Below are 10,471 nucleotides of genomic sequence, written 5' to 3'. Positions count from 1 at the left end.
AGATTTTTTAATCATGTTTTAGCATATTTAAGTATGTTCCCAGCCGTAATTTCTCTTCGGTTGTTATAATAAGAATAACTGAAATGAGCTGATCCCTTGTTGTCTTCTTGGCAGTAGAACAAGGAGTTAAAGGTCTCTTTATATGTTTGATTGGCGCTGTGACAGTTTTCAGAGGAGACTGAAGTTTTTGTCTTTCATTTATTGTAACATTTCTTTCTGCTTGTCTGTTCTTAGTTGTTTGTACTCTGTTTCTCCGTTTATCTTTTCAATGTTAAACTTAGCCTTGGAATCACCAAGATAAACATTACTGAAGATAAGGCCATGAATGTGGCGTATGGCCTTAACAGGCTTTTCCTTTGATTTGACCTGGTGACCTACTTTTTGACCCCACATGACAACATTTCGAACCTGACCTAGAGAGTATTAAGATAAAAATTCCATGCACAGTGTGCCTAATCACGTGATCGTGCTACGTCATTTTGAGCTCGAAAGTGAAAGTAGAAAGGTAAGCAAAAATTGAAAATAAGGGCGTAAGTTTTTTAATCTATATATTGTGTTTATATCATGCATATGATTCGAAACCTATTTGAAAGTGCTATCCCCGGTACTATGATTTCCCCACCAAAAGCTTTTCGTTTTAATGCTATTCCTGTTCAATTGATTTGCACATTGAGCACATCCTGTTGAAAGTGGTTGAACAGGAATGGCGTAAAAACGGGAAGGTTTTGGCGGGACAATTGTAGTACCGTGGGTAGCACTTTCAAATAGGTTTCGAATGATGTACATGATATTAACCCAATATATTGAATAATAAAACTTACGCCCTGATATATAATTTTGTTTACGTTTCCACTTTCACTTTCGGGCTCAAAATTATGTAGCGCGATCATGTGATTGCCCTTACAGAAGAAAAAGGCCTGCTGCGTACTCTTGCTGTGTACATACAGCGTATATGATGCGTACATGATGTGTACTGAAATCAAGTGGTTAAATAGTACGCAGGATATACATCGCACATACACCGATAGTACGTTTGTAGTACACTTTTGACATGCAAATGAGCTCTGCCGCGTACTACTTGCTGCGTACATGCTGTGGACTACATAGTTCACAGGATGTACGCTGGAGGAATTTAGTATGCGGGAAATAGTACACAGCATATACGCGGCACATACACTTTTCACATGCAAATGAGCCTGCGGTGTACTACCCCTGCGGCGTACATGCTGCGTACTCCTGCGGCGTACATGCTGCGTACTCCTGCGGCGTACATGCTGTGTACTCCTGGCCCGAGTCCTGCGGCGTACATGCTGTGTACTCCTGCTGCATACATGCTGTGTACTCTTGTGGCGAAACTGCTGTGATAATGTAAATTCCTTACCCCACCAACTTTCGTATGCAAATGCTGATCATTTGGACAGAAAAAAAAAAACAGAAAAAAGATAAGTGACATGCATCAATAAGTATTTACCCTTACCAAAATAATATAGATTGATGTTATCAAATAAATTAGTATGCTTTTCTTCATCCATTTTTTAATGAAATAAATCAATTTTTGTAGCATGTAATTTGGTAAACATTTGAAGAAAATGGCGTAACTGCATCAAGGGGAAACAACTTTAATGCAACTAAATATAATGTTATGATTTATTATAGACGATGTGTGCGTAGTATGTATTTATTTTGATTAAAATCCATCTGAGAACAATCTAGGACTGGAATTATATATTTTGATTTTTTCCAATGGGGTGAGCGCAGTTAGCCAAAAACGTTTTGAAAATATATGAGCGGCAAATCCGATGAACAACTTTTTAATTTGGTGAGGCCTTAATGAGCTAACATAATGAGCACTAAAACCTTTATAAAACATGATAGAATGGTGTTTTGCTTAAGAGTATTAAAATAACAGTGAGAGCTATTAATTCTTCTCATTCGGGCGCTGTTGAGGCATTATCTTGGTAATTATTTCAAAGTATCTGCGGTGTACATGCAGTGTACTATTTTCTTGTACAAGTCCCTCCTGCGTACATGCAGTGTACTCCTTAAATTTTCAGAGTCTGTGCTGCGTACTTGAAGTGTACTAGTGACCTCCTGCGTACATGCTGTGTACTCGTCGAAATAGTACACGGCATGTACGCGGCATGCGGTGTATGTAAAATGTACTCCTCTGGCGTACTACTGTGTTCGCGGCATATACACAGCAAATACGCAGCATGTACGCCACAGAGGCTTGCTTCTGTAAGGGTGGGAACACATATGCAAGTTTGTATCAGATCCATGCATAAATGAAACCTTATATGGCTGAGAAGGCCAGAATAAAAAAATTGCCCCTTTCAGGAATAGTATCTCTTGAACATATGATGGAATCTAGCTGGTTTCCAATAGGAACCGAGATCTTATTGTGACTTAATTTGTGTGTAAGTGTGGTAAAAGTCGAAAGTAAAATGTCGCTGCTAACATGTTCATAAGGTTAACATTTCGGCTCCTTCAGGGATTAAAATCTGTGGCAAAAAGAGGTATCTATCGTGTTCAAAAGAAATTGTGGACGGACGACGGACAGACAGACGACTGACGGATGAAGGGCAATCAAATAATCTTATCTTGTTACTAAGAAAAAATCTAAACTTTTTCCTTGACACTTTGAGATTCTGTGGTAAACGTCTAAAAATATAATAATATTGTTGAAGAAGAGGTAAATTAGCCTACTTGTAAAAAGTCAAATTCTCCAGTAACACAGCTGCTCAACGGCATTTTGTTAAGGTATGCTACGTATTAGTAATTGTAGTGTACTTTAGTCAAGTTGGTTTATCATACGATGCAGAAGTCGCATGTGGTCAAATCAGAAAATTAATATTATCACTTGATATCATGTATTTACGGATGTGCAAACCAATGTCATATTTATTCTAAACTCTCAGTTTCTGTTGCTATCTAATGTCAAAGTGATTTCATGGCCCTACCCAATCAAATTCTGGGAAAATGCTGATTACTCCAATTTAAAGTCAATAGCGAGCATTAAAGAAACAAGATCCACCGTAATGCGTTGCAACTGTACCCACTGCACACTGCGTTGGAATGATTTTTGGTCGATTATTTTGTATGCTTGCAATGAAAAATCACCGATTACGGAGAAAAAGTTTTTGCTTGACAGTGTCAGACTTACATTTTGATGCAGACGTCTTCAAGGGTCGTTTTGTACAAGATTTTACCATTTCTGATAGAAATTCTACAAAAACGGCAGTCCCTCGTCAAACTGTACAGAAGTGATTACATTAATGACAAAGAATTGCACTGAACAAGTGTTTGTGGCTGGAAGAATACACATGTTGGCTCCTGTCTCACTGGTTGTTTTCAGTCAAACGTGAAACACTTGTTAGAAAAAGTACCGATGAGAGCGTAAATATAGTCAGTAGGCCATATTTTTCCACCGCTTCTGCGACGAATCCTCCACCGCCGCGGCGTTGGAACCACCGCTTCTGCGAAAGCTATGGCCAGTGTGATAGATGGGCCCAGTCGCGGAACTTGGACTTGCAACATGTCTTTTTGTGACTAGATCTAACTACAACGCTCCTTGCTACTCCATGCTCCGACAGGTGTGTGGGGCGTGTAGGATCGGAACTGCACTTTTTTTTTTAAATATCTTGTGTTTAAAATACATTAATTTTGTTCATAAATTGTATACTGCTACTAAACAGTCGTGAACATCCGTCTTGCTGATGAAGATATGTCGCAAACAGCCCTTACAGAAGCAAGCCTCTGTGGCGTACATGCTGCGTATTTGCTGTGTATATGCCGCGAACACAGTAGTACGCCAGAGGAGTACATTTTACATACACCGCATGCCGCGTACTATTTCGACGAGTACACAGCATGTACGCAGGAGGTCACTAGTACACTTCAAGTACGCAGCACAGACTCTGAAAATTTAAGGAGTACACTGCATGTACGCAGGAGGGACTTGTACAAGAAAATAGTACACTGCATGTACACCACAGATACTTTGAAATAATTACCAAGATAATGCCTCAACAGCGCCCGAATGAGAAGAATTAATAGCTCTCACTGTTATTTTAATACTCTTAAGCAAAACACCATTCTATCATGTTTTATAAAGGTTTTAGTGCTCATTATGTTAGCTCATTAAGGCCTCACCAAATTAAAAAGTTGTTCATCGGATTTGCCGCTCATATATTTTCAGAACGTTTTTGGCTAATTGCGGTCACCCCATTGGAAAAAATCAAAATATATAATTCCAGTCCTAGATTGTTCTCAGATGGATTTTAATCAAAATAAATACATACTACGCACACATCGTCTATAATAAATCATAACATTATATTTAGTTGCATTAAAGTTGTTTCCCCTTGATGCAGTTACGCCATTTTCTTCAAATGTTTACCAAATTACATGCTACAAAAATTGATTTATTTCATTAAAAAGTGGATGAAGAAAAGCATACTAATTTATTTGATAACATCAATCTATATTATTTTGGTAAGGGTAAATACTTATTGATGCATGTCACTTATCTTTTTTCTGTTTTTTTTTTTCTGTCCAAATGATCAGCATTTGCATACGAAAGTTGGTGGGGTAAGGAATTTACATTATCACAGCAGTTTCGCCACAAGAGTACACAGCATGTATGCAGCAGGAGTACACAGCATGTACGCCGCAGGACTCGGGCCAGGAGTACACAGCATGTACGCCGCAGGAGTACGCAGCATGTACGCCGCAGGAGTACGCAGCATGTACGCCGCAGGAGTACACAGCATGTACGCCGCAGGGGTAGTACACCGCAGGCTCATTTGCATGTGAAAAGTGTATGTGCCGCGTATATGCTGTGTACTATTTCCCGCATACTAAATTCCTCCAGCGTACATCCTGTGAACTATGTAGTCCACAGCATGTACGCAGCAAGTAGTACGCGGCAGAGCTCATTTGCATGTCAAAAGTGTACTACAAACGTACTATCGGTGTATGTGCGATGTATATCCTGCGTACTATTTAACCACTTGATTTCAGTACACATCATGTACGCATCATATACGCTGTATGTACACAGCAAGAGTACGCAGCAGGCCTTTTTCTTCTGTAAGGGAGGACATGTTGAAGTGTCTCCAAACGGCAGTTTAGGGCACAGTGTAGGCAATGGTTTTGAAAACAGTGCTGTTAAAATTTAGTGTTGCTAAAAACGAGATAGCTAAATAATACAATAATTTATGTCATGATACAAGCATGAAAATGTATTAAACTGGTCAAAAATCATTACAGTGTCGTTTCTTACACGTTAGGCAACATACGTTAGACTACTGCAGTAATATTTTTTTTTATATTTTAAAGGGAGATAATATCGGCAAAAGTCATTTATAAAAATGCATGTGCAGGTAGCCTGTCATTTTTGCGGAAGTTTTTGAAAATAGCATATTTTCGAGAGAGATCTTAGTACATATGCAATATTTTTAGAAAAGACGCACACTTTTTAGTCGGTGTCAATGCAGGTGCTGGACTTCTTTCCTGGTACGAAATCAAATGTACGGGGCCAGAAGATTCCTTGCAGTCGGGATTCACCTCCTCACTTGGTGTTACAGATTGTAACCATGACTTGGATGTAGAATGTTCTTGAAAAGTATGCTGCCTGATTAAATTAAGTTCATTTGTTTACAAAACCTTCTTAAACAATGTGTTGTTAATAACACCGACATGATATCAGGCGAGGATAATATTTTGGCAGTAGAAGGTGATGCCTTAGATTATACCTGAGTCTGATAGTGATAAATCTGAACAATTTTTTCCATATTATTTCATATACTTTATTGTTTAGCATATACGTTTGAGCCATTTTAACAACATGCACGTTGAAGACGCGTACCTCTCTCTGCCATGCGCAGTTTTTAACCCTCTCCATTCGATGTCCACAGAAATGTTGGAGAGTTGTTTTATGTGCTAGTAATATCGGAGGACCGGTGTAATGGAGTATTTCGACGCCCATGGAATAATGCCCCCCCGGTCATTCTTCTATAGAAAAAGTGACCCCCGGTCATAGTATTATGACCTCCAGAAGTAAACTGAACCTCACGAAGAATATTGACTCCCATAAAAAAAACTATCCACGGTCATTTGGTCAAATTTAGTGATAACTCATGTATCTAAGGCCTAATTGCTGCATTTTATGCCCCCACTCGGGGGGGGGGGGGTATATAGATTTGCCCTTGTCTGTCCGTCCCTCCGTCCTTCCGTTTGATCATCAGCCTCAGATATCATCACTTGACACAAATCAGAGCATTCCGCAACAGGAAAAGGGATTCTATTTCTAGACGCTGTATCTTGGTGTATACATTTTTTTCAGGAAAATAACAGTTCACAATACGTTCACAAAACACACCATTGTCAATAATCCCTGCAAACTTCGGTATGAAGTAATTCTTCAGAAGAAAACTGCACAAGAAAGTACTAGCATAGAACTTAGTATTAATAGAAGTTGCAATGCTTAGCAGTGGCAGTAAAGTACGGTAGCGGCAACAATAGAAAGTAGTAGTAGTAGTAGTAGTAGTAGTAGTAGTAGTGGCAGTGGTAGTGGTAGTGGCAGTAGCAGCAGCAGCAGCAGAGGAATAAGTGACAGCAACAACAGCAGCAGGAGAAGAAGAGGTAGATGTACAAGACATATTAGTGGAAGCAGGTATAGTAGTATCAGTAATAGCAGTTGTAGTAGTAGTAGTAGTAGTAGTAGTAGAAGAAGACGTACATGTAGTAATAACAATAGAAGTAGCGGCACCAGTAGTAGTACAATCAAAATGTTAGCTATTGGCAATGGAGGGTATTAGAGTTGTAGATCTAGTAAAATTGTCCATTAGGTTTGGTGGGGATCACTTTTTAATAGATATTATCGTCGAAAGTCTTTTTAGGAGCCGGTGTTTTACACGGAAAGAGTAACTTTTTTAAATAGAATAATGTCCGGGAATCGATATTGTATGAGAGTTCGAATGTAGTAATTTCGGCAGTGAGTATTTTACATGGAAGGAGTCACTTTTTCTATAGAATAATAACCGGGGTCGTTATTCTATGAGATTCGAAGGGAGTCATCTTTAGGGAGTCAGTATTTTACTTGGAGGGGTCAGTTTTTCTATAGAATAATGACCGGGGGTCGTTATTCTATAGAGTTTTCAAAGGGAGTCAGTTTTTTTTATAAGGGGAGTCAATATTTTACAGGAAAGGAGTCACATTTTTTACTTGTGAACCACGTGAATTATTAACCACTTGATTTTCAAGAACGTTTGTCGTATCACAGTCTGTGAATTTCCTGATTTTAATGGGCCTCCTCTGCTTCGCCAGTGGCAGGTATTGCGATGGAGGTAGTGCTTTTGGTCTGCAACCCTTCAGTATTTATAGATACTACTGAAATAAAGTTTTGCAAGCGAACGAAAAGTTTGGCTAAAATGTCTAAAATCTCAGTTTTAGTCTATCAAACGTGTATGCTCGCCAGATTGAAGGAGGAGCACACAATTTGCAATCTTAATAAAGTAATTATTTAACTGTTTGCATGCATCCAGTTTGCATATGCGACAACTTACAAAGTAATTTAAGTAAGTATATGCAAATTGGCGAGCGAAGCGGGCCGGAAGAAATACAGAAAACATATAGAAATGGCTTAAAGGGTATACAGTGCTTTAGGGTATAGCGGATAGCTAACTAATTTTTCCTGCAATCCAATTCAAAGAAATGAAAATAGTAGTTTTTTTTTCAGTATATCAGACAGAAAACATCTATTCTTCTTAAAACATTCAGCTTTTAATAGAAATTCACGTGTTTTTTCTCTCCAAGTCATTGTTTACATATGCGCTGATTTAGGGTGTACAGGATAGCTTTGGTCATTTTTCGATTATTAGTTTAAAATCCACATCTTAACAAACTTTCCAAGATTTCTTTACTATAAATCAGAATAATAATGTATTCTCTTTTCAAAAACATTCAGCTTTTTAAATTTCTATCAAATACTTTTCATTCACTGATGGTTTTTACATATACACTGATTTAGTCTATAGGGGATAGCTTTATTTTACATTTGATGACATATGAAAAATAACACAACAAGCAAATATTTAAAATGTATCTCAGAATGTCTGTTTGCATACCAGAAAAAGAATGATATGAAAATTTATACAATAATTCAAGTCTAAAGATAAAATTTATCAATCTATCCTCTATACCCTAAAATCCGCTATACCCTAAAGCACTGTATTAATGGAATGCAGTTTGCAAACTTTGCCCGAACAAACAGGCGGTGCGTTTGCACCCACCGCACCCCCTCTGAAGACGCCCTTGTCCTCCACCCTCCTGTTGGGTTTTGGCTGTTTTACATTTGTAGCATGTATACGTATATGTACTTATCGCATACTGCGGCAGTTTTCCTTTCAGTGATGTTTGCAGTATGTTAAACATGGTAACACACATTAATACTACAAAATCTGAGCTGATATTTCACAAAACTGTTACGATATATATCAACACAGAAATCCCTATAGAGTTTCATTAGAAAAAAAGTGTTATATATCGCAACACTTCTTCTCTTTTGAGGTCCTATCGAGGGAGTATAATTTTTTCCTTTCAAAGAAAAGATGATTTTAGCTCCAATTTACAGTTCACAGAGAAAGACCCTTACAAAAGCATGCCTCTGTGGCGTACATGCTGCGTATTTGCTGTGTATATGCCGCGAACACAGTAGTACGCCAGAGGAGTACGTTTTACATACACCGCATGCCGCGTACATGCCGCGTACTATTTCGACGAGTACACAGCATGTACGAAGGAGGTCACTAGTACACTTCAAGTACACAGCAAAGACTCTGAAAATTTAAGGAGTACACTGCATGTACGCAGGAGAGACTTGTACAAGAAAATAGTACACTGCATGTACACCGCAGATACTTTGAAATTTGTGCAGTACACTTCATATACGCGGGAAAGACTTGTACAATTTCTTTTGGCATTTATACTTAGTTTTTTTTTTTATAAGTTAAAGTCTGATGTAAACTTCATATATGCGGGAGGGACTTGTTCATTTTCTTTTGGTGTTTATACTTTGAATCTTTTTAGGTAAAAGTCTGAAGTACACTTCATGCAGGAAGGATTTGTACATGATTTCTGAGCTGCACCTTGCATGCAGTGTAAAAATATATTCTTTTTCATTTTGAATTAATCCTGGAGCTTTCTAACTTGGATAATTGGGTGGACCGATAGCTCAGTGGTTTGCACACTGGCCTTCCAATCCTGAGGTCGGGGTTCGATCCCCGGCAGCTACTCGGGAATTTTCAGAAACGCTTTTCAGTGTTTCCCACCCAACTAGAGGTGTACTGGTCAGGAACCCAGGCAATCCTTGCGTGTATCAGTGCTATACACTGGGCACGTTAAAGAACCAGGCTGTCTATTCGAAACGAGCGAGGCTAAGTTAGCCGGATAAGCCTGTATCTGATTTCTGATCTCTCTGTCGTGGGGGCTTTGTCTCACTCTGTCCCTGGTCAGATCGCTCTGTGTCTGTACTAGCAGAGGATGAATTATGCACCCTGTGTGGCTGCATTTGAACTATGTAAAGCGCCTTTGGCGCTATATAAGTCTGGTATAATTTAATGTACAACGCCGGTGAATATACTATGTGTAAAATTAGGCGTTTAATCAAATAAAGCAGTTTCAGTTTTTAATTGAAAAGCCTAATTTGAAATTCGTTGCATTACATTTTGTAATACATGAAATAATTACCAAGATAATGCCTCAACAGCGCCCGATTGAGAAGAATTAATAGCTCTCACTGTTATTTGAATACTCTTAAGCAAAACACCATTCTATCATGTTTTATAAAGGCTTTAATGCTCATTATGTTAACTCATTAAGGCCTCACCAAATTAAAAAGTTGTTCATCGGATTTGCCGCTCGTATATTTTCAGAACGTTTTTGGCTAATTGCGCTCGCCCCATTGGAAAAAATCAATACAAATTTTTTGGTGCGATACTTTTACGGACGTAAAAGTGTATAAATGCTTATATAATTCCAGTCCTTGATTGTTCTCAGATGGATTTTAATCAAAATAAATACATACTACGCACACATCGTCTATAATAAATCATAACACTTATATTTAGTTGCATTAAAGTTGTTTCCCCTTGATGCAGTTACGCCATTTTCTTCAGATGTTTACCAAATTACATGCTACAAAAATTGATTTATTTCATTGAAAAGTGGATGAAGAAAAGCATACTAATTTATTTGATAACATTAATCTACATTATTTTGGTAAGGGTAAATACTTATTGATGCATGTCACTTATCTTTTTTCTGTTTTTTTCTGTCCAAATGATCAGCATTTGCATACAAAAGTTGGTGGGGTAAGGAATTTACATTATCACAGCATGTACGCCACAAGAGTACACAGCATGTATGCAGCAGGAGTACACAGCATGTACGCCGCAGGACTCGGGCCAGG

The sequence above is a fragment of the Mercenaria mercenaria genome, chromosome 8 (assembly GCF_021730395.1).
Source record: "Mercenaria mercenaria strain notata chromosome 8, MADL_Memer_1, whole genome shotgun sequence".
Lineage (NCBI taxonomy): Eukaryota > Metazoa > Mollusca > Bivalvia > Venerida > Veneridae > Mercenaria > Mercenaria mercenaria.
This window is presented reverse-complemented; position numbering follows the sequence as displayed.